The following is a 24,908-nucleotide window of genomic DNA, read 5'->3' as shown; positions in this document are numbered from 1 at the left end:
TTGGTTATCCCATCTGTAGTCAGTGATCTTCCCAGAGCTATGCATAGTGTCTTGTTGGGAATAGTTACTTTTAGATCGAGGAGAAACATGTAGGGCTCAGCAGTGCTCCCTAGCTAGACAAACACACTGTGGGCAACTCCACACTAATTTACGGCTGTTTGTTGAGGTCTTCTGTAAGCTGTTCTGTAAGGTATTCTGTTGTGCAGTCAGTAGAGGGCTGAGCAGCCCTGCAGGATACATCTCAAAAAGCCTGAGCCGAGGGAGTTGATTACTTGATATTTTGTGATGTTTTAAATTTTAAATTCCACTGGAAGTGAGCACCAGGAAAATGTTGCAGGCTTTATTTTCAGTTCAAATTCACTAGAGACTGCCGATGAGCTGGGGTGACATTTATTGTCAGCCTTGCCTGGGATATAGAATATACATTTCGGCATAGCTGCACAACGGAACTGTAGATGACAGGTTGTCAGACAATGAAGGGGCACCAAGACTTCAGGAATGCATAAAGTGAAGGCCTAAGAGACCCTCAGTCTATAAAAAGTGCTTGTCATGCAGAGTGAGAACCTGAGCTCGGGGCCTCGAACCCAAGTGTCAGCAATGCTGACGATAATATAATACAGTGGGATGGTGGTACACACTTGGACTCCCAGCACTGGGAAGGAAGAGACAGGCTGATCCCTGGTATATGATTGATGGAGGAGGGTTATCTGTCTATTGTGCTATTTTCATTGGTCAATAAAGAGACTGCCTTGGCCCCTTGATAGGACAGAAAATTAGGTAGGCGGAGTAAACAGAACAGAATGCTGGGAAGAGGGCTATGAGTCAGACGCCATGGAGCCAGCCACCAGGTCAGACATGCTGAATCTTTTCCGGTAAGCCACTACCTCGTGGTGCTACCACAAGATTATTAGAAATGGGTTAATATCAAGATATGAGAGTTAGTCAGTAACTAACTCTCTAGAGATAATGGGCTAGGCAGTATTTAAATGAATACAACTTGTGTGTTATTATTTCTGGGGCTAAGCTAGCTATGCGGGAGCCGGACAGGATGAAAAGCAGGCCTGTCCGCAGCTCCTTTCTACATATGATGGCCGTCAAGCATAATTAAATGGGTAAGTTTCAATACCGATAAAAGATTCTACTCCCAAAACCAAGGTAGTCTACAATTAAAGATTGACAACTGAGCTGTACAAAAACATGCAAATACACACACAAAAGTACAGTGGGGTATTAGAAATATTGACTTCACTGTTCCTAAAGACAGGCTATATCAGTAAGGGTGTGGTAACAGTGCTCCATGGCTCTTGGAGAGTATGGATTCTGTGCTAGTGAATCAGACCAGAGCAAAACTACACCTTGGTTCATAGCCATGCTGAGACTTTTTTTTTTTTTGATATATGAACTATAAGCCTAAGAACTTTTCTTTTTCTCTGCAGAAGAAAGAAGGGGAAGTGGCCCAGGATGTTGCCCTCTGGTGTAAACTGAAAAAGTTAAAAAATTGTCTAGGTATTTCATCAAGGTGGAGTCTGGTCCAATTAGGCCAGTGGTGACTGATGCAGAAAATCACTGTGTAGGCTTCACTACAGCATGATCATCCACTGAGACTGAAGCTCCAGTATAGAAAACACCTCAACAATCCACTTCTGTTACATGGTGTAGAAGATGCCAGTGAAGATGTAGCCAGGGCTAGGAATAGTGCCATTTAAAAAGGTGTGGCTTCAGCTTATCAACAGTGCCCTTTCTGGATGGAGAAGCATTATTCTAAAGAAGGTGGCCTCCAACATATCAGCACCAGCCACTCTGGTTATAAAGGGTATGTTATAATAAGTGTTAACAAGGCCAAGAAAATTACAACTGCTCCTGACTTGGAAAATTCTTATGCAGAGGTGGTCCTCATCTCATCTGGGAGCCTGTGAAGTCAGTAATCCATACACTTCCAGATACAGGTCAGAATCAGTGTTATTTGGCTTTAAGGCTGTGCACTTTGCAATCTTCACACTTTCAAAATTAATGGAGGTTCAGGGGAAAAATGTTCAGTACCATTCAGAAGTGAGAAACAAGCCAGAAGGAGGTGACTAGTACCAATCAAGCCCAGAACCCTGTCTACTATGGCTTTGTGTGTCTTGGTCCACCAGCTGCTGGCACAGTTGGGAATCTCAGCGTGCAGCTTTTCCAGGCTGCAGATGCACACTGATCGCCGTGTAGTTTCTGGCTCTCAATAGACTGCCACACTCCTACGCTTTGCCTTAGAGGAGACTTACTGTGGAGATCTTCTCTTGAGAACAGTCTGTGTTGGCACTGAGTCTGGCCCCAGCATTGTTTAAAATATAAATGAAGTTCCACTGAGCCAACAGCTCTTAGAGGAAGTAGCCTACATGGCTGAGCATTCTCATAACAGGCTTTCTGCAAGGTGGAGGGAGCTCTGGAATACTGGGAGAGGGGCTCAGTCTATGTCCGAAATGCACAGAACAGACAAACCACTGTGTAAGCCTCAGTCTGAGACCAGAGATCTGAGGACTCAACACATTTCCACAACCCAGATACCAGAGCCTTGCAGACCTGGAGTCTTAAGGACAGAGAAAGAGCATGTCTGTTCCAGGAGAGACACAGAGAAGATCTTTTCTCATTTCCCTGCAGCTCCCGGCTGGCTGCACACTGTCCACCTGAGTTGAGAGTGGACCTTGCCCACAGAGCCCAGGCACCCACATACATACCAGTTTCCTTAGAAATTTCTCATGGTCACATCCAGAAATAATGCTCTTCCAGTCAGGTGAACACTAAATTCCATGACCTCAACATCCAGTCAGCTGTGGCTAGAGGTTGGAAAAGACTTTATACCACCTCTGTGGTACCATCAAGAAAGAAAGCCTCATGGAGGGATGCCAATGACTTAGAATTTTTCTCATGTTCTCATTATAAAACTGGATTTTTTTTAAACTAACAACTTTTGACTTGCCCACATAGAAGGTTTCATCCACATAAACAGGGCACAGCTCTCTTCTGTGTAAACATCAAAGAAGAAGAAATAAAGGCCATGTCTGCAGTCAGGACACAGAGAAGATGAGGCTTGTGGTCCTTTCTGAGCCACTTGTTATTTCAACTTTGTCACTCACTGTCCTAGCAATCCATAGTGACCATGTGTAGGATGCAGTAGGTAGGAGAAATAGGCTTTCTCAGCTTTGCCACCTGGATAATAAATGAAAAGATAATTCATTTAATTATTGGTTCCTGAAAGTTCCTTTAAAATGAAACAGAATGGGACCAGTCAGATAAGAGTGCACATGAAATTTGGAATACACAGGCAATGGAATATTCTGGCACATGCTACAGCCCAAATGAAGTTTGGAAACATGATGAGTGATTAGCAATGTAATCCAGGAAGAGAAGAACATTGCATGATGCTATTTGTGTGAGGCGCCTAGAACTGGCTAATTCATATAACTAGAGAGAGCAGAGGCTTCTAGGGCTTGGAGGTAGGGAGAAGGAGAACAATGTTGAAGGGTCACAGAATTTCAGTTCAAGAGGATGAACTGTATTTAGAAACACTGACTAAACATTACAGTTCCTTCATGTTTCTAATATATCTAATATAGTCTCTGTACACATTCCTATGGGTGCATGCATGTAAGTGTGCAAGTGTGTGCACCCAAGTAAAGGCCTAGAGTCAACCTTGGTGCTCCTTCCTCAGGAGCCACCCAGCTTTCTTCTGGAGACAAATGTCTCTCAATGACCAGGAGATCAATGAATACGATAGTGGTCAATCAGCAACAAGATCTAATACTTTTCTAGTTGGGCTGACAAGCATTATCCTGATATCCCTACTTTCCCATGGGTTATGGGGGGTTTTGCTCAAATGCTCAGGCTTGCAGGGTACGAAATTAATTACTGTGCTATTGCCCCAGCCTTGATAGTGTTTTTTCAGTCTAATTATACTATCTAGAGTGGTCTTGAACTCATGATCCTCCTGCCCATCTCCAAAGACCAACCTCCATTTGAGACACCAAATATAAACATGCTATTAGGGAAAAAGTTAGATAACCTGTCAAAATTAGCCATGAAAGGATGAACTTCATATCAGCAAAGGGTACAAGTCACTGAACTCTCAAAAGACTGCAACAGAAACAGCAAAACATGTTACTAGTAAAGCAGAGATCTGTGGGTGAGGAGACGACTCAGTGTTTGAGAGAAGTCTCTGTGCAAGCATGAGAGGCAGCACTCAGATCCCAGCACTGAAGGAGCACGGTGGAGAAAGGAGGACCGATGGAGCTTGCTGACTTCCTAGCTTAGTAGGAAACAAACAAACAAACAAACAAACAAAGCGAGCTCTGTGATAGTCATTCTTGGCTGTCAGCTTGACTACCTCTGGAATTAACTAAAACCAGGCAGTTGGGCACAATTCTGAGGGAATACTTTTAACTAAATCATGTGACATAAGAAGACTCATCCTAAATCCAGTTCATTGATCATTTGAGGTGAGAAGATGGTGTAGGAGGTCCTTCTGTTTGCGTGTTGCTTTCGTTGGTTAATGAATAAAGAAACTGCCTTAGCCTCGTTGATAGGGCAGAACTTAGGTAGGTGGAGAAAACAGAACTGAATGCTGGGAGGAAGAAGGGCAGAGTGAGAGACGCCATGAATCTGTGGCCAGAGGTAGATGTGCTGAAACTTTTCTGGTAGGCCATGACCTCATGGTGATACACAGATTGATAGAAATGGATAAAATTAAGATGTAAGAATTAGCCAATAAGAAACTAGAACTAATAGGCCAAGCAGTGATCTAATTAATACAGTTTCTGTGTGGTTATTTTGAGTGTAAACTAGCCAGGTGGATGGGACTCCCTCCTCATACAACAATTGGTGACCCAACATGGCCAACTAACTCCATGTAAAAACCTGAGAGAGCTTAATTTTAAACAAACACACACACACATACACAGAGTTTAACACAGCTTTTTGCTGTTTGCTGGTGGTGTGCCATAGAGAAATTTTCCTGACTTAACAGCAGCAGCATTAAAAAAAAGCGGCGCCATTTTAAAACGAGGCTTCCTGGGCCCTGCTGCGGGTGCAAACTCCGGCTATGGGGCATTTGTGGGCCTGTGTGTTTGTGTGCCCACTCATGGTCAGGAAAAAAGTAGCTGAGACCTTGCCTGTATCTCAGCTCTTCCTGCCTGGGCAGGTGATGGGATCAGGTCTACTAGGCTTGGGCAGGCGGGAAAGCATGGCAGATTCCCGCAGCCATAAAGAGAGATGTTTCCAGGCTGTGCAGTGCTCTGCATGGCATATTTGGCTGTAACTCAGATAAAAAGAGTTTATGTGCTGCACGCTCATTTTAGGGGTTGAACTGCTGAGCACAGCTCCTGCCTGGTGGCCCAACAGCTAGCGCTGGTGGTGCTTCCACCATTTTAAAATTGGAGAGAGGCAGAGCCAACATCCAGAGCAGCTGCAACCAAGCTGCTTAGCATTTTAAAAGCTCTTCTAGACAGTAGAAAATCACAGACAATGCAATAAGGACAGATTCAGACATAAAAGACATAAAAATGGGTCACAGTGTTGGATAAATGTACATAGGCTTGAGAGAGAAAAGAAAAAATGAGTATAGAGAGTCATACAATAAAGTTAATGTGTGGACACCCCAGAAACAGAGCTCAGCTTGCCCCCCCAAGCACCCCTTTCCATCTGCGGGGTCATAGGATCCCCCAACTCAGTCTGCTTCGTGGGGACAAAGTGGTGAGGGCAATTGCTGCAGGAGTTTCTTTGTCACACTGAGCTTGTACCCAGCAAGCATGCCCTTTTGCCTACAAGGTCCCTGGGCAGAAAGTGGTCCAGATCCTGTACCAGAAGATCCATCCTTCTGGAGGGCATTTGAAGGAAGAGATAGGTAGGCACCAATGCAAGAATTCCTCCAACAGATAGAGACAGAGACCCACATTGGAGCACTGAACTGAGCTCCCAAGGTCCAAATGAGGAGCAGAAGGAGGGAGAACATGAGCAAGGAAGTCAGGATTGTGAGGGGTGCGTCCACCCACTGATACGGTGGGACTGGTCTAATGGGAACTCACCAAGGCCAGCTGGACTGGGACTGATGGAGCATGTGATCAAACCAGACTCTCTGAATGTGGCTTCAATGAGGGCTGACTGAGAAGTCAAGGACAATGGCACTGGGTTTTGATTCTACTGCATGGACTGGCTTTGTGGGAGCCTGGTTTGTTTGGATGCTCACCTTCATAGACCTGGATGGGGGGGAGGACCTCGGACTTCCCAAGGGGCAGGGAACCCTGACTGTTCTTAGGACTGGAGAGGGAGAGGGTGGTGGGAAGGGGGAGGGAAAAGGGAGGTGGGGAGGAGATGGAAATTTTTAATAAATAAATAAATAAAAGAATTCCTCCAACAATCTGAAAAACAACATGATAACACCAGAATCCAGCAAACATACAACAGGAAGACTTGAACACAGTATCCAGAAGACGTAGAAGAAATAGACTTTAAATGTAACATTATAAAAGTGATAGAGTCCCTTAAACAGAATGTGAAAAATTCCCTTAAAGAAATGGATGAGAAGAATAACAAAAAGTTTGAAGAAATGAATAAATCCCTTAAAGATACCCTAGGAAGCCAAGAAAAAGAAAAAAAATAGGTAATGGAAACAGTTCAAGACTTGAAAACTGAAATGGAGGTAAATGAAGAAAACACAAACTGAGGGACGGCTAGATATGGAAAATCTGGGTAAATGAACAGGAACTACAGAGACAAGTATAACCAACAGAATACAAGACATAGAAGAAAGAATCTCAGACACTGAAGATACTATAGAGGAAATAAACTCATTGATCAAAGAAAACAGCAAATCCAAAAAATTTTTAATGCAAAGCATCCAGGAAATCTGGAACATCATGAAAAGACCAAACCTAAGAATAATAGGGGTAGGAGAAGAATTACAACTCAAAGGCCCAGAAAATATATTCAACAAAATTATAGAAGAAAACTTTCCAAAACTAAAGAAGTATATTTCTATGAAGGTACAAGAAGCATACAGAACACCGAAAAGCCTGGATCAAAAAAAAAACCCTCACCATATAATAATCAAAACACAAAACATACAGAATAAAGAAAGAATTTAAGAATGACAAAGGAAAAGGGTCAAGAAACATATAAAGGTAAACCTATTAGAATTACACCTGACTTCTCTATGGAGACCATGAAAGCCAGAAGGTATTGGATAGATGTGCTGCATAAAATAAGAGACCATGGATGTAAGCCTAGACTACTATACCCAGCCAAGTTTTCTTTCACCATCAATGGAGAAAAGAAGGTATTCCAGGAAAAAAACAAATTTAAACAATACGTAGCCACAACCCAGCCCTACAGAAAGTAACAGAAGGAGAATCACAACACAAGAAACCCAACAGCACCCACAATAACTTAGACATCTAACAACCCTCCACAAGCACAACCCAAAGAAAGGAAACACACAAACTCTACCACCAAAAATAAATAAATAAATAAATAAATAAATAACCAGAGTTAACAACCACTGGTCATTAATGTCACTTAATATCAATGGTCTCAATTCACCTATAAAAAAGGCATAGGTTAAGAGAATGGATGCTAAAGCAGGATCAAACATTCTGCTGCTTACAAGAAACACACCTCAACCACAAAGACAGACATTTACTTAGAGTAAAGGGTTGGGAAGAAGTTTTTCAACCAAATGGACCTAAGAAACAAGCAGGTGTGGCTATACTAATAGCTAACAAAATGAACTTCAAACTAAAATCAATCAGAAGAGATGGAGATGGACACTTTATACTCATAACAGGAACAATTCATCAGGATGAAGTCTCAATCCTGAATATCTATGCCCCTAATATAAAAGCACCTACATATATAAAAGAAACATTACTTAAACTCAAAGCACATATCAAACCCCACACACTAATAGTAGGAGGCTTCAACACTCCTCTCTCACCAATGGACAGGTCAATCAGACAGAAACCTAACAGAGAAATAAGAGAACTAATGGAGGTAATGAATCAAATGGATTTAACAGACATAAATAGAACATTCCATCAAAATAGGAAAGAATATACCTTCTTCTCAGCACCACATGGAATCCTCTCAAAAAATTGATCACATACTCGGTAACAAACTTCCACAGATACAAAAAAATTTTAGTAACCACCTATATCTTATCAGATCACCATGGAATAAAGTTAGAATTTAACAACAGTTCTACCCCCAGAATGCCTACAAACTCATGGAAACTGAACAGTCAACTACTGAACCACTCCTGGGTCAGTGAAGAAATAAAGAAAAAATTAAAGTCTTCCTTGAATTCAATGAAAATAAAGACACAACATACCCAAACCTATGGTACACTATAAAAGCAGTGCTAAAAGAAAAATTCATAGCTCTAAGTGCCCAAATTAAAAAAAAAAAACAGAGAAAGCTCACATTAGAGACTTAACAGCACACCTGAAAGCTCTAGAAAAAATAGAAGCAGACTCACCCAGGAGGAGTAGAAGACTGGAAATAATCAAACTGAGGGCTGAAATCAACAAAATAGAAACACAGAAAACAATTCAAAAAATCAATGAAACAAAGAGCTGGTTCTTTGAGAACATCAACAAGATTGACAAGCCCCTGTCCAAACTAATCAAAAGGCAGAGAATGCACAAATTAACAAAATCAGAAATAAAAAGGGGTGTAGTGAGAAGCTGCGGGCAGGCCTGCTTTTCGTCCCACACGGCTCCCGCAGGGCTAGCTTAGCCCCAGAAATAACAACACACAAATTGTATTCATTTAAGCACTGCCTGGCCCATTATCTCTAGAGAGTTAGTTACTGACTAACTCTCACATCTTGATTAACCCATTTCTAATAATCTGTGTAGCACCACGAGGTGGTGGCTTACCGGGAAGTATTCAGCATGTCTGATCTGATGGCTGGTTCCATGGCATCTGCCTCACTTCCCTTCTTCCCAGCATTCTGTTCTGTTTACTCCGCCTACCTAATTTTCTGTCCTATCAAAGGGCCAAGGCAGTCTCTTTATTAATGAAACTAACACATAACAGAAGACCCTCCTACATCAAAGGGGGACATAACAACAAACATTGAGGAAATTCAGAGAATCATTAGGTCTTACTAAAATGTCCATATGCCACAAAGTTGGAAAATGTAAAAGGAATGGACTTGTTTTTAGATAAATACAATACGCCAAAATTAAATCAAGACCAGGTGAACAATTTAAATAGACCTATAAACCGTGAGGAAAAAGATGATGTCAAAAAACCCCTCCCAACCAGAAAAAGCCCAGGACCAGATGGTTTTAATGCAGAATTTTACCAGAAATTCCAAGAAGAGCTAATACCTATACTCCTTAAGGTGTTTCACATAATAGAAACAGAAGAGTCATTGCCAAACTCTCTTTATGAAGCTACAGTTACCCTGATAGCAAAACCACACAAAGACACAACCAAGATAAAGAATTATAGACCATTCTCGCTCATGAACATCAATGCAAAACTTCTCAATAAATACTGGCAAACCAAATCCAAGAACACATCAAAAAAGTAATCCATTATGATCAAGTATGCTTCATCCCAGAGATGCAGGGCTGGTTCAACATACAAAACTTTATCAATGTAATCCATCATATAAATAAACTGAAAGAAAAAACCATATGATCATTTCATTAGATGCTGAAAAAGCATTTGACAAAATTCAACACCCCTTTATGATAAAGGTCTTGGAGAGATTAGGGATAAAAGGATCATATCTATATAATAAAGCAATATACAGCAAACCAACAGCTAATATCAAATTAAATGGAAAGAAACTCAAAGCCATTCCACTAAAATCAGGAATGAGACAAGGCTGTCCACTCTTACCATATTTCTTCAACATAGTGCTTGAAGTTCTAGCAATAGCAATAAGACAACAAAGAGATGAAGGGGATTCAAATCGGAAAGGAAGAAGTCAAACTTTCATTATTTGCAGATGATATGATAGTGTACATCAGTGACCCCAAAAACTCTACCAAAGAACTCCTACAGCTGATACATACCTTCAGTGATGTGGCAGGATACAAGATCAACTCAAAAAAATCAGTAGCCCTCCTATACACAAAGGATAGAGAAACAGAGAGGAAATTCAGAGAAACTTCACTTTTCATGATAGCCACAAACAGCATAAAGTATCTCGGGGTTACACTAACCAAGGATGTAAATGATCTATTTGACAACAACTTTAAGTCTTTTAAGAAAGAAATTGAAGAGGACACCAGAAAATGGAAGGATCTCCCTTGCTCTTGGATGGGTAGGATCAACATAGTAAAAATGGCAGTTCTACCAAAGGCAATCTATAAATTCAATGCAATCCCTATCAAAATTCCAACAAAATTCTTCACAGACCTTGAGAGAACAATAATCAGCTTTATATGAAAAAAACCAGGGTAGCCAAAACAATCCTATACAATAAAGGAACTGCCGGAGGCATCCCCGACTTCAAACTTTATTACAGAGCAACAGTAATGAAAACAGCTTGGTACTGGCATAAAAACAAGAGATGTTGACCAATGGAATCAAGCCAAAGACCCGGATATTAACCCACAAACCTATGAACACCCAATTTTTGACAAGGGAGCTAAAAGTATACAATAGAAGAAAGAAAGCATCTTTAACAAATGGTGCTGGCATAACTGGATGTCAACCTGTAGAAGAATGAAAATAAATCAATATCACCATGCACAAAACTCAAGTCCAAATGCATTAAAGACCTCAATATAAATCCAACCACACTGAACCTGATAGAAGAGAAAGTGGGAAGTAGTCTACAAGATATAGGCACAGGAGGCCACTTCCTAAGTAGGACCCCAGTATCACAGACAATAAGAGAAACAATGAATAAATGGGACCTACTGAAACTGAGAAGCTTCTGTAAAGCAAAGGACACTGTCAGTAAGACAAAAAGGCTGCCTTCTGACTGGGAGAAGATCTTCACCAACCCCTCATCAGACAAAGGTCTGATCTCCAAAATATACAAAGAACTCAAGAAACTGAACATGAAAATTCTAATTTACCCAATTAAAAAATGGGATACTGAGCTGAAAAGAGAATTCTCATCAGACGAAATTCAAATGGCCAAAAGACATTTAAGGTCACGTTCAATCTCCTTAGTGATCAGGGAAATGCAAATTAAAACAACTTTGAGATACTATTTTACACCTGTCAGAATGGAAGAGGAGAGGGGGAGAGAGAAAAGAAAAAGGAAAGACTGGAGAGAGCTTGGAGGAGTGGGAGGGTGGAGATGGAGGGAGGGAGGATATAGGAGCAGGGAAGAAGATATCTACATTAAGGGAGCCATTTTAGGGTTGGCAAGAGACTTGGCTCTAGATGGGTTCCCAGGTGTCCATGGGGATGTCCCCAGCAAAGTCCTTGGGCAGTAGAGCAGAGGGTGCCTGAACTAGCCTTGCCCCACTATCACACTGATGATTATCTCGAATATCACCATAGAATCTTCATCTGGCAACGGATGGAGATAGAGACAGAAATCCTCATCAGAGCAACGGACTGAACTCCCAAGGTCCAGTTGAAGAGCAGAAGGAGGGAGAAGATGAGCAAGGAAGTCTGGACCAGGAGGGGTGTGTGTTCTAATGAGAGCTCACCAAATCCAGCTGGGCTGGGGCTGAATGAGCATGTAATCAAACCAGACTCTCTGAATGTGGCTGACAATGGGGGCTGACTTAGAAGCCATTGATAAAGGCACTGGGACTTGTTTCTACTACATGTACTGGCTTTTTGGGACCCCAGTCTATTTGGATGCAAAGCTTCCTAGGCCTGGATGTAGGGGGAAGGGCCTTGGACTTCTCACAGGGCAGGTTCCCTGCCCTCTCTTAAGGAGGAAGGGGGAGGGAGGAGAAAAAGTGGGGGAGCAGGAGGGAAATGGGAGGAGGAGAGGAAGTGTAAATTTTTGAATGGAAAAAAAATTAAAAGAAAAGATCACTGAAATGACCTTGACACTAATGAGAAAACAGAAAAAGAAAACAAGCTTCAAATAGAGTGTCTCTTGTGCCCAGTATTCTCTTGGGAATAGATCAGTGCTGCCAGGAGCAATCATGTCTCACATCAACAGAATCCTAAGTTATTTAAATGCCATATTCTACAGTTCTTTGAAGTGTTTGAAAATTACCTATCTATCTGAAATATATCTCTGTACATCTAGAAAACCTAACTAATATGACTACAATGTTTGATTATTGCAGATGACTATCTATTAATCTGTATTTCTTAACTAACTATACATTTTCAAATGAGCTGCACAAATACAATATCTTAAACAAGAGAAGAAATACATATACACGGTGTATCAAATCAACCTTAAATTTGTATCAATAAATCAAAATCCATACCAATGTAAAGTATTCATCTTTATATATCATATCTCCCTTATTTAATTTCTTTTATTTTCTTATTTTTAGAAATTGATTATGGGAGTTCTCTTTAAGAATGGCTAAGATCAAAAACACTAATGATAATTTATGCTAGAGAGGATGTGGAGAAGGGGAGCATTCATCCATTGCTGGTAGGAATGCAATCTTGTACAACCACTGTGGAAATCAGTATGGCAATTTCTTAGAAAATTGGAAATCAACTTACCTCAATATTCAACAATACCACTCTTGGGCATATACCCAAATGCTCAACCATACTACAAAAGCATTTGTTCATGTATGTTTATAGCAGCAATATTTGTAATAGCCAGATCCTGGAAATAAGCTAAATGCCCCTCAACTGAAGAATGGATAAAGAGAATGTGGCACATTTACACTAGAGTACTACTCAGCAGTAATAAACAATGACATCTTGTATTTTGCATGCAAATAGATGGAAGTAGAAAACAATATCCTTAGTGAGGTAATCTAGACCCAAAAAGAGGAATATGGTATGTACTCACTCATAAGTGGATACTAGCTATAAACAAAGGACATTGAGCCTGTAGTTAATGATCCTAGAGAAGCTAAGTAATAAGGTGAAACCAAAGAAGAATATATATAGACTTACCTGGAAATTGGAAACAGAAAGGATTGACTGGCAGGGTTGGGAACATAGGGGTGGGGGGAAAAAGGAAGGTTGGAGGAGAAGAGGAGGAAAGAAGAAGAGGGTAGAGGAGAAATTGAAGGAATGGGATACTAGAGATGGAGGAAGGACAGAGATGAAGAAAGGAGAGAGATGTCTTGATTAAGGGAGCTATTATAGGGTTAGCAGAAAGGTATCTTGACTTCAGAATTTTGGTCTAAGAATATGGTGCTTTGGAAAAGAGGTTCTTCCTTTGTTTTCACAGAAGATGAGAACCTGTGGGATGCCTCCACGTGATTATGGTTTCATGAACCAAGACCTCCTGAAAAGTTGCCATGAACACCCTCAAAGACTTACTTCACTCAACTGCTGACTGAGATGAACCTAGAACACAGGATACATCATAAAAGACCTAATTAACAGTGCCCCCAATCAGCACAAAGCAGTATGGATAAATCTGTGCCCATACTCCCAAATATTGCTTATAAATGTTCTTTTACATTTAAAGGGGGGATATGACATAGATATGAATAATTTACACTGGTATGGATCTTGATTTATTGATAAAAATTTAAGGTCAATCTTGTTATATGTATATTTCTGCTCTTGATTGAAGTGGTGTGATTGTGTAGTTCATTTTAAAAAATGTAATGTATAATTAAGAAATATAGGGTAATAGATAATCCTCTATAATTGTCAAGTTTGTAGTCATGTTACTTAGATTTTCTAGATGTACATAGAAGTATTTCAGATGAATAGAGATTTTTCAAATCTTTCAGAGACCTTCAGAATATGGCATTTAAGTGTTTTAAAAATTTAGGACTTTTCATGACAGAGTCTGTGAGACATTCTGCAGGACACAGAAAAGTCTGCTGGATACTATGAGCCTGTAGGCTGAAGATGGATACCCCAATGGTACAAAAGTGGTGTAGGAGGTCCTTCTGTATTTGCATTGCTTTCATTGGTTGAATAAAGAAACTGCCTTGGCCTTTTGATAGGACAGAGCTGAGATAAGCGGGAAGACAGAACTGAATGCTGGGAGGAGGAAGGCAGACAGAGAGATTCCATGAAACTGACGCTGGTTAGGATCTTTCCCAGTAAGCCACAACCTCGTGGTGAACACAGATTGGTAGAAATGAGTTAGATCAGGATGTGAGAGTTGACAAGAAGAGGTTAGATATAATGGGCCAGGCAGTAATTTAATTAATACAGTTTCTGTGTGATTATTTCATGTGTAAGGTAGCCGGGCAGGATGGAACAAAGGGCCTTGTGCTCCCCTCAACAATTGGCCCCCAACACAAAAGAACTTTGGGTAAATGTCCAAGCAGCAAGATGTTAATTCTAGAGTTTTGGAAGTTGTTTATAATGCACTTCCTGTTTACTTAGGTAATACTATATCCTTCTGGAGTCTTTGATGGAGTTGAAGAATAGATAAGTTATAGTTATAGTTTTTCTTAGTTATGATAAAAGATAAAGTAGACATAAATATTGTAACTCTAATTCTTGCATGAGAACTGTTTTATTATATGTAATTTTATTATGTTAAAGTTAAAGCCTTTCTTTTTGTTTAAACAGAAAAGGGGAAATGGTGTAGGATTTCCTTCTGCTTGTGTGTTGCTTTCATTGGTTAATGAATAAAGAAACTGCCTTGGCCTAATTGATAGGATGGAACTTAGGTAGGCGAAAAAACAGAACTGAATGCTGGGAAGAAGAAGGGCAGAATGAGAAATGCCATGAATCCGTGGCCAGAGGTAGACATGCTGAAACTTTTCTGGTAGGCCACAACCTCGTGGTGATACACAAATTGATAGAAATGGGTAAAATTAAGATGTAAGAATTAGCCAATAAGAAACTAGAGCTAATGGGCCAAGCAGTAATTTAATTAACACAGTTTCTGTGTGGTTAGTTCAGATGTAAGTTAGCCAGGTGGCTGGGATGAACAAGCAGGACCTCTCTATACAACAGGAAGATCCACCTTAAACCTGGACCACATCTGCAGGCAGCCAATGTAAAAGACATAGAAAAAGGACACTGTAGTTCTCAGCCTGCTTGCTCTCACTGGCAAGTTCATTCCTTCACTGGTATTAAAGCCATGGAGGGAATTTTTCTGGGATTCCAGTGTATACTGAAGACCAAATGAAACATCCAGCCTCATGGACTGAATAACTACTGGATTCTGGAAGTCACTCTAATAAATCCTTTAATTATAGATAGATGGATAGGTAGATAGATAGATAGATAGATAGATAGATAGATAGATAGATAGATAGATAGATAGATAGACAGAGAGACAGACATTTATTCTTTCATTCTATCAGTTCTTTTCCTCTAGAGAACCCTGACTAATATAAGTTTCATGTTCAGGAAGAAGAGGCCCTGCTTAAGAAGAGAGGATGAGTCATAAAAAGGACCCACAGAGAAATGCTCTAATCTATATATAAGCCCATGCAGGCCTCAGCATAGACATATACTACTCATGCACACGCATGTACACACAGGCACATATGAAAAACACACACAAGTAAAAAATCTTTTTAAAATGCACTCCACTTACCTTGCTTCATACGTGTTGAATTAATAATCAGTTCTAGCTCCTAATTTTACTGTCATATTAAAAAAAAGATCCAAAGGAGAAAAACATTATTTTGGAATTACAATACTTCAGAAGTCTGTCAGAGAGTGAAGTAAAAGAGAACAACCCTTTGTTAAGTCCTGTCTTTGGCTGCAGAGACAGCTCAGAGGTGAAGAACATTTGCTGCTCTTACATAGGACCGAGGTTTGATCTCTAGCACCCACACAGCAGTTTCCTGACCATCTATAACCCAGTTCCAGGGCATCTGGTGTACTCTTCTGACTTTTGTGAGCATCAACATGCATACTGTGTACATACAAACGTGCAGGCAAAACCTACAAAAAGCAGAATAAGTAAATTTAATGAATAAAGTATTTCTTTTAAAAAGTCCCATCGTAGTTTTCTACTGCCATGACAAACACCATAGTGAAGGCAACTTATGAAAGAAACATTTAATCTGGGTCTCAGTCGTCCATGATTATCAAGAGTGTAGAGCATGGAAACAGACTGGCAGGCATGTTATTGGGACAGTAGCTCAGAACTTACATCTGATTCACAAGCAAGAAGCAGAGGGAGAACACTGGGAATGACAAGGGCTTTTGAAACCTCAAAGACTACCAACAGTGATAAACCTACTTCCCCTCCTTCTCCTCCTCTTCCTCCTCCTCCTTTTCAAATAGATCCACCAACTGGAGACCAACTATATTCAACTATATGAGCCCACGAGGACATTATCCACCACAAGTCTTATACCAACCACACTATGCATTTATTCTGGCCCCATGAGATGAACACACAATGACAAACACACACACAATTACTGTAGAGCAATTTTTGTACACTATAGATATGTATTACTCTCATTGGTAAATAAAGAGCTGACTGGCCAAATGCTGGACAGGTGAATGCTGGGTGGGACTTGTGGACAAAAAGAGCACAGAGAAGAAGGGCGGAGTTGCAAGGAGTGACCAGAAGATACAGAGCAAGCAAGAGATGAACATGCCATGCTAAGGTATCAAGCTACATGGTAGAATTAGATTTAAAAAAATGGGTTAAGTTGTAAGAGCTAGTTAGTAATAAGCCTAAGCTATCAGTTGAGCATTTATAATTAATATTAAGTCTCTTTGTGATTATTTGGGAACAGCTGGCAGGACAGAGCTGACTGGTGGGACAGAGCTGACCAGCGAAGATCCCAACAAAAAAACTCCACCTGCACAGAGGGCAGTTTTTACTCTCCTGGGAGCTCCATTACGGTATCTCTTCCAGAGCTTGGAAGAAAGGAAGCTCACTTTCAGGAAGGTATGAGTGTCTTAGGGAATTTGGAGGTTGGATATGTCATATATGCATATGTATGGACTCACAGTCATTCACAGATATGTAGAAGGCAGAGCAGGATGCTGGGTGTCTTTCTCTATTGTTCTACTTCCTCTACAGCCTTGAATAAGATAGGATCTACCATTGGAAGGGAAGCTTATCATTTTGGCTAGAGTGGCTGGTTGGTCAGCAAGCTCTCAGAATCTGTCTTCCCTGTCAACTTCTATACTGCTGTTACAGAAATAGGCAGCCATGCCTAGCTATTTACACAAATGCTAGGTATTCAAACTGAGGTCCTCACACTAGGATAGCAAGGATTCGTACTCCTGACCTATCTCCAAACCCTAATTTTGAACTTTTCTAAGGCAATTTTTACTCTGTAGTCCAGGTTGGTTTGGAATTTACTACAAAGACCAGGTTGGATTTGAAACTGTCATTCTCTAGGCTCTGTCTTCAACATACTGGGATAATAGTGGGTACATCTCCATCCTTGAAAAACACACACACACACACACACACACACACACACACACTGCAATTCTGTGCTTATTTGTGACCCACATCTGAATCAGCTGAGAATTTCAACATTAGAACAAAAATAGCGGAAAAAGTTCCTATTTATCTACGTTTTTGCAACTAATTCCATTTCACAAATGTTCGTAACATTTTCTTCCCCACAATTCTAATTTTCATTGAATTTCCAGTAGCAATCACCTTTCTGACACAGGATAATGAACTATTTATGTTTCTAGTCTAGTTAAGTCAATGTGTTCACATACTGAAACACATTATCATAAATTTGGTTTATTCGTTATGTTAGAGCATTACAATCATGTCTTTTCCTGAAACTACATGAAAGTAGATCAAATTGATCTGTGAGTTTCATTTCTGGTTAACAAAGTAATATCACAGAGTCATTTTATTATAAGAAGGGTAAATGTGTTAGCAATCTGGTTGAGAACTGGCATTCTATATGAGGAATGTGCATTTCTGAAAGAATCCTGAATTCATTTCACTCACCTTTCACAAACGAACTTCGAAAGCAGCAAAATGAGTCCCAGTCATCCTCTGTCCACTGGACGCAGTCTTCCCACCTGTTACATAGGATTGTTGTTGACCAGATTGCAACTTAACCATCTTCTCTTCATGGAATGAAGGTGTCTTTAAGATAGAAAGCCAATCCCATACAACACGTCCCTTCTCTCTGCCCTGACTTTTGCCACTCAACCTATACAACTCTTAAGAACCACCTCTACTTTCCTTCTCCCTGTTTTAATATCTGGAAAATAGACGCAAGGCAATAAAACAGTGTAGTGGTCTCCAAATATAAGAACAATACCCCAAATCAGGAATGGTCAGAACATCTGTATACCTGATAAAAACGGCCTGGAGTCAAATACTAAGGAGACATGAAGGGCATGTGAGCAGGACTGGGATTATGTCAGAGGAAGAAAGGTTCTAAGAGGAGGGGAGGGGCAACAAGAGATGAGACTGGAGACAGAGGAAAGACAAGTAGGATTTTCTCACATATGGAACTGTGTGTGTACATAGGTTTAAATGCATACACACACACACACACACACACACACACACACACACACACGCCTGAACATGCAAGGTTGACAATTTGGGAGATAGAAACCAGTGGGAGGAGCAAAGGACACAGAATAGTGGGGAGTGAACGAGAGCAACCCCTGTGTTTTGTTGGCTAACTAACATTATTAATGAAAACACTAAGAAGTAATAAACACCAGCTGAAAGATCCCAAGTTCTAGTCTTTCACTACGCTGTATTTTCAGTCTTCACACCACTGACACCAATTCTGTCAGTAGAAATCCCCAGGTTCTCCCGTGGACAGACGACTTGAACTCCAGTCACACTACGGACCACCATGGAGAGTAAGGCTTGAGCTGGCCTCTGTACCTTCATGACTGCTAACCAGAGGTCATCCATAAAGGTAGCCTAAAAGTGAGGACTGAGTGGCAAGAGAGGGCTGTGTGAAGAGGACCCCAGAGCACCAGAATCTTATGTTACAAACCACAAGGGGTTCACTTGTTTTTTAAAACTCTTAAAGCAATGCTTTAATTTTAACTTGACCTGTCTCCCAATTTCAACTTCATTTTGGCTTTAAAATAACTGCATAAACGTGAAGAGTAGATTGGAAAGAAGGAGTAAATAAATGAATGTTCATCTGTAGAACTTGTCTGCAGCTATGTCAGGCAAATTCTGCACCAAGACTCCGAAGCAGGTAAGCTGACAAATTCGAAATATTTTCGGGGGATAAACAAGGACTTACTAAAGTATGAAAACAGGGAATGGACAGCCTGAATCATGCCTGGCTTCAGGTTGCTACTTATGTGTAGAGATGAAACGAAGAGCCACAAGGGCAGAATATGTCCTACTCAGACCGGATCCCTCACATGGTCAGCACTTAAACAATCTGAGGACTGTGGAAAAGGGGCGTCCCAATACCAGCAGCGGTGCCCCACATTCCATGCAGGCCCAAGCTCCACAGACTTGAGACCTGTATGGATAAATTGGGACTACTGGTAGGTGGAGGACAGTCCCGGAGAACACTAAGATCCATGGCGGTGGAGGCGCAGGAAAGGTCGAGGCCAAACCAAAGCCCCTAACCTGCTCTGGACATGGTTCCTTCCCTTCTTCCTCAGTAGGGCACGTCCGGCAACGTCCATGAGCCCATGGCGACAACTATGGCCATAAAAACCCTGCATCATGTGGACGCTGAGATGCCGCCCACTACCTCGGAGCAGCCCTAACAGCAAGAACGACGACCTCCTTGCATGAGTAGCTGGATGCAGAACACAAACGGATCAACGAACTCCTAGTCTCGTGCCTCGCTAGTGCGCATGCGTAGCGGCCTGCCGACGAAGCCATACTAGGCACCGGAAATGCGGGTTTTGTCAGCAGGCCTCTGGCAGACCAGTACCCTCTGTAGCTTGAGGCCAGTAGCACAGGTAGAGTTGGTAGTGTACCGTACTCAGAAGTAGCTCCAATCACTCAGGGAACAAAAGTTCAGTCTTCCTCCCACCCTGCTACAGACACCCGTGATTCTTTAGGACATTGTCAATTATCTGTCCAAAAGCAATAGATTACATTTTATACAACACTTCTCCCAATCTATGTACATACATACTTAGCATATCCATTCTAGCTTTAAAAGCCACAGAACATTTCACTGAGAGTAACCAGCTAAGAGTGTCATATTTAACTGATGTTGACATAACTGCCTATTTTGGAGGCTCCCATTTGTTTCAGTTGTGATTTTGATCTTACAAAAAGTGCTGTAGTGTGAACATCATTTTAAGTGTGAACTACATTTAAATTCCTAGACATGGAACTGCTGAAGTGAAAGAAACACACTAACAGTTCCAGCAATACTGGCCTCCCAAAAATTCTATCAACCCATCCTTCCATTCAGTCCGCTTTCCTGGTCACACACCTGGTGTCAGAGCTGTGCACAGCATGGCTTTAAGTTTTAGCCAAAACCGAAAAGAGCAGAGAGCTAGATTTCCACACAATGTTATGCATAGAAAACTATGAGTAATGTTGGAATTCATCTACAAGAGGAAGACTAAATGACAGACCATCTGAAGTTAGAAGAGTAGGGTGTGCTTGTTCCAAGTTGGAATGCAAATATTATGAGAGGGCTTTTAAAATAAGTTTTCCCTTTTGGTTTGAGATGTCTGAAAGTGGCTTACATATACTGCTAATATGTTTCACCATGTTAGATCTGGATAAACTACAGAAAAGTCAGTGACTGAATGGAAGTCACTAACTATAACATTTTGGGGGAAATCATATTCTAATCAGTTTTAATTTCAGCATTTGGGAATCAGAGACAGGTGAATTTCTATAAGTTCAAGACTGTCCTGGTCTACATGGTAAATTCCATTCCAATCAGGGCTATATGGTAAGACCTTGTCACAAAAAGAAGAAGAAGAAGAAGAAGAAGAAGAAGAAGAAGAAGAAGAAGAAGAAGAGGAAGAGGAAGAGGAAGAGGAAGAGGAAGAGGAAGAGGAAGAGGAAGAAGAAGAAGAAGAAGAAGAAGAAGAAGAAGAAGAAGAGAAGTTCTCTCACAATTAAAAGTAGATCTGTATGCCTTTAATCCCAACACTTGAAAGGCAGAGGTAGGTGGGTTTGAGTTCAAGGCCAGCCTGGTCTATAAGAGCCAGTTCCAGGACAGCTAGGGCTGTAACACAGAGAAACCCTGCCTTGAACCTTCCCCCCGAAAAAATGTAGATCAATGTTTTCAATACTGCTATTTGAAAAAAATTAATAAATAAAGAGCACATAGTTTGTAGGCCCATACTTAGACTCATTCCAAAATGACATTAAATTATGAAATACTCTTTTGGGAATGTATTGAAATTTGTTGATATGTACCCAATGCCCAAAAATACAAATTCCTGCTAGCATGATGATATTCAAGCATGGCATTAATATTTAAAAAATAAATTCATCTTTGTCCTGATTAGTTTTTATTAACTCAACACCTAGACATATCTAGGAAGAAGTAATCTTAACTGAGAAAATTCCTCCATAAGACTGGCCTGCAGGTAAGTCTGTGGAACATTTCCTTGAACCATGTTTGAAGTGGGAAAGCCTAGCCCACTGTGACCAGTGTCACCCCTAGGCAGACGGTACTGGGGTGTATAAGAAAACAGTCTGAGAAAACCATGGGAAGCACTACAGTAAGCAGCCCCTTTCTATGGATTCAGCTTCAGTTCCTGCTCCCTGGTTAGTACTGTGATTGGCAATGAAGAAAATCACAGTGGGGAGGTGGGCTCTGGTGCGGCATGATCATCTACAAAGACTGCTTCAGTGGGAACCGGACTTGCAAATCCATTCCCACTGTGTGGACTAGAAGATGTCTCTAAGGACTTAGCCCCAAGCACAATGACATTAGCCACTCAACCTGGGAAATGTGTGATGCTTACAAGGCCAGGTAAGTCACCACAAGCTCCTGACTTGGAAAAGACTTGTGTAGAAGTGGTCCCCATTGCATCCAGGTCAGCCACACAGGAGTGAGACTGGAGCTCACTGGTAGGGTAAGGCAGTGCTGGTGGACAGGTGTCTGAAGTCTGGATCCCCGAGCACCACAGAGAATGCTGTGCCCCTTGTCTGTGTCCTCAGTCTCTTGCTGACAGGATCCCATTTACTCTGCCGTGGTAACAGAACCTCGTGTGACGAGTGCTGTGTTTGCGTGTCCTGCCCCCCTGACTGTCGTGTAAAAATGGTGTTTAACTTAAGCCAGGTCAGTTTGCTGAAAAGTTGCTGGAAGTCAGCTCCTCGCCTTTTAAGGGTTCTGTAGAGATTTGAACAATTATAAGTTAGTATCTACTGAAATCATCTCCTCTCATAAGAGATGTGTTTTTCTACAATGTTATTCTCAGAAAGATGGACTCTCAGATAATCTTGTCACATGAAGAAGAGATTCAAATTCAAGAGAACTTCAGTTGCAGGAGATTGTGTTCTCAGCCCTTTCGAAAATTCTCCAGAAATTCTCAAGTAGGGCCAGGGAGACGATGACTCCATGGATGAAGGGCTAGTAGTGACTGAGATGGAACCACCAGAAAGCACATGAACAACGGGTAGAGTTCCCACCTCTACATACAAGGTTCTCTTAAGGTATGGGGGTGTGGAGACAGGAGAAGCTCTGGATTCTGACAGTACAGCTGAGCAGACACAGTAGCACCGAAGAGACTGACCAAAAGGCCAGATTCTTTAGTCTGTCTTCCGATATCTGATACAAAGTTAAAAAGGAAGGGAGGAAAGGAGAGAGGGAGGGAAGGAGGGAGGAAGAAAGAAAAAAAAGAATGGAGGGAGGGTGGGGGGAATTCCTAAAAGTCTCAGAAAAACAAATCCTCAAATTATCTCAGTTAATTTGTACCGTCTAGCTTTGTAGCCTGAATAGACTTGACTTGAGATCCTGCTTTGTTAGCTTAAAATGCTGAAATTCCACATGTGCATCACCAGGCCTGGCTTTTTGGAAGATCTTAAAGTACTGGCTGATCCTTGTCTTACCTAGCATGAGTCAAAACCTCTTCTTAATGAGGAAGATCTTCAAATTGCAATTTTCTGTCTCAATAAGACACCAGTGAGACAGTCAGCCTTCCCCAGCTGTGGACCTGTGGTGTGTGACAATGGTCTACATTCTGTCAATTATATTTTGATAAATCCTGATTGGCCAGTAACCAGGCAGGATGTATAGGTGGGACAACCCGACAGGAAGTAGAGGTGGCACAATGAGAACAGGAGTATTCTGGGAAGAGGCAAGTTCTTCCCGCAGTCCTGTCCAGAAACCAAAGAAGCAGGCTGTGACTTGCCCCAATGAGAAAGGTACTGAGCCATGTGGCTAACGTATACTAGAATAATAGGCTAATATAAGTTATAGGAGCTAATATGAAGCCCGAGCTAATGGGCAATCAGTTTATAACTTATGTAGACCTATGTGTGATTTTCTTTGGGACCTAAGGACTGCAGGAACCAGGTAGAACAGAAACCTCCTAACAACAGGCCTGTCCAGCCACAATCCACATGCAAATACAATGGAGGTTCAGGAGTCCAGTTTCATTTTAGAAGGGAGAAAGAAGCAGGAATGGGGTAAGTGGTCCTAGCTAAGTCAAGAACCCTGTCGCTATGGCTTTGCTGTGCTCAGTCCAGTGATTGCTCTCACAGCTGGAGTCTTGAGCACATAGTTGTCCCAGACTATGGGTGCACACTGATTGCCCTGTAGTTCCAGGGTCTCAAGGTCTCAAGAGGCTGCCCCAGTCTTACAGTACTGCCATAGAGGGGACTCTTCTGTGAAACTCTGTCCTTGTGGCAATTCTCTGTGTGCCCAGGCTGTCTGCAGCATTCTTTGATATCCATGTGAAGTTTCTCACGACCTCATAGGTCTTAAGGGATTGGCCTACATGTCAGAGCCTTCCCACCACAGGCTTTCTACAAGATGTAGGCTTTGGAATACTGGTAGTTTGGCTCAGTCCATGTCTGAAAGGCACAGACCAAGGAAGCCACTTGCTTGAGTCTCAGTCTGAGGTGAGACCCACGAGGACCTTAAAACACAAGTCCACGCTTCATAATCTAGAGGCCAGCAGAGTTCTGACCTAAGGATAGCGGAAGAGTATGTCTGTCCCAGGAAAGACAGAGCGGAAATCTGCTTTCTTCTGCCTGTTTGTTCTGTGCAGCTCCCACCTGCTGCATGATACGCCACCCCGAAGTTAAAAGTGGAGCTTGTAGGCACAAGTTCCACAATTATTCAGTCCAAAAACAAACATGCAGAGGTGTATATCTTTTTAAAACAAGACCCTGAATCTAATCTCCTTTAAGGTTCAGCTTTTTTCCTGACCATTGTTCATAACAACTTGAAAGCCCATGATCCACTTTTTGGGTAATGTGGATGTACTTCCTGCTCATTGGGGGCACTGAAAATCTTATGGAAACCCCCCAAAAATTTTGGATTGTAGTCAAGTCCTGACAAGTATTCTGTGAGACTGGATTATCTCAGTCAACAGTCTTGAGGCTGTTCTGGATGTAGAACTTAGAAGAAATTACAACAGAGGTCCTCTAAAACATTGAATCATCTGAGCCACCACCTCCTACCTGAGGTTTTTCAGTGTGTGGGGGGGTCTTCCTTGATCAAACTTTATTTTTCTTAACTCAGAATGAATCCACAGCCCTCATTTCCTGTGAAAACAAAAACAGAACCTCTTTCCCAAAGTAACACAACTTTTGACTTAAATTTTGAAATCAAGATATTCTTAAAATATATAGGTTGGTTTAATCCAGTAGCATTTATAATCAAGTGTCCTTTATCAGCTGTTTCTCCTTACTCAGCAGGCAAACAGTGCAAAGACAGCACAATGACATCCAGTATCTAGATTCATCTTTACATGACTGTTTTTCACTCTATTTCTTTTTTATTTTTAATTTT

At 41.3% G+C, this 24,908-nt stretch overlaps 1 long non-coding RNA gene across 1 annotated transcript; it reads right to left on the bottom strand.

Moving 5' to 3' along the window:
- Positions 1-1,088: 1,088 nt before the first annotated feature.
- LOC125388538 (uncharacterized) lies at positions 1,089-19,776 on the bottom strand. Its single transcript, XR_007228267.3, has 3 exons — positions 19,589-19,776; positions 17,975-18,048; positions 1,089-3,186 (listed from the first exon to the last, which is right to left on the bottom strand). It is a non-coding gene; the product is annotated as an uncharacterized LOC125388538 (long non-coding RNA).
- Positions 19,777-24,908: the final 5,132 nt, after the last annotated feature.

This window comes from Myodes glareolus, chromosome 6, assembly GCF_982192425.1.
Source record: "Myodes glareolus chromosome 6, mMyoGla1.1, whole genome shotgun sequence".
Lineage (NCBI taxonomy): Eukaryota > Metazoa > Chordata > Mammalia > Rodentia > Cricetidae > Myodes > Myodes glareolus.
This window is presented reverse-complemented; position numbering and strand designations above follow the sequence as displayed.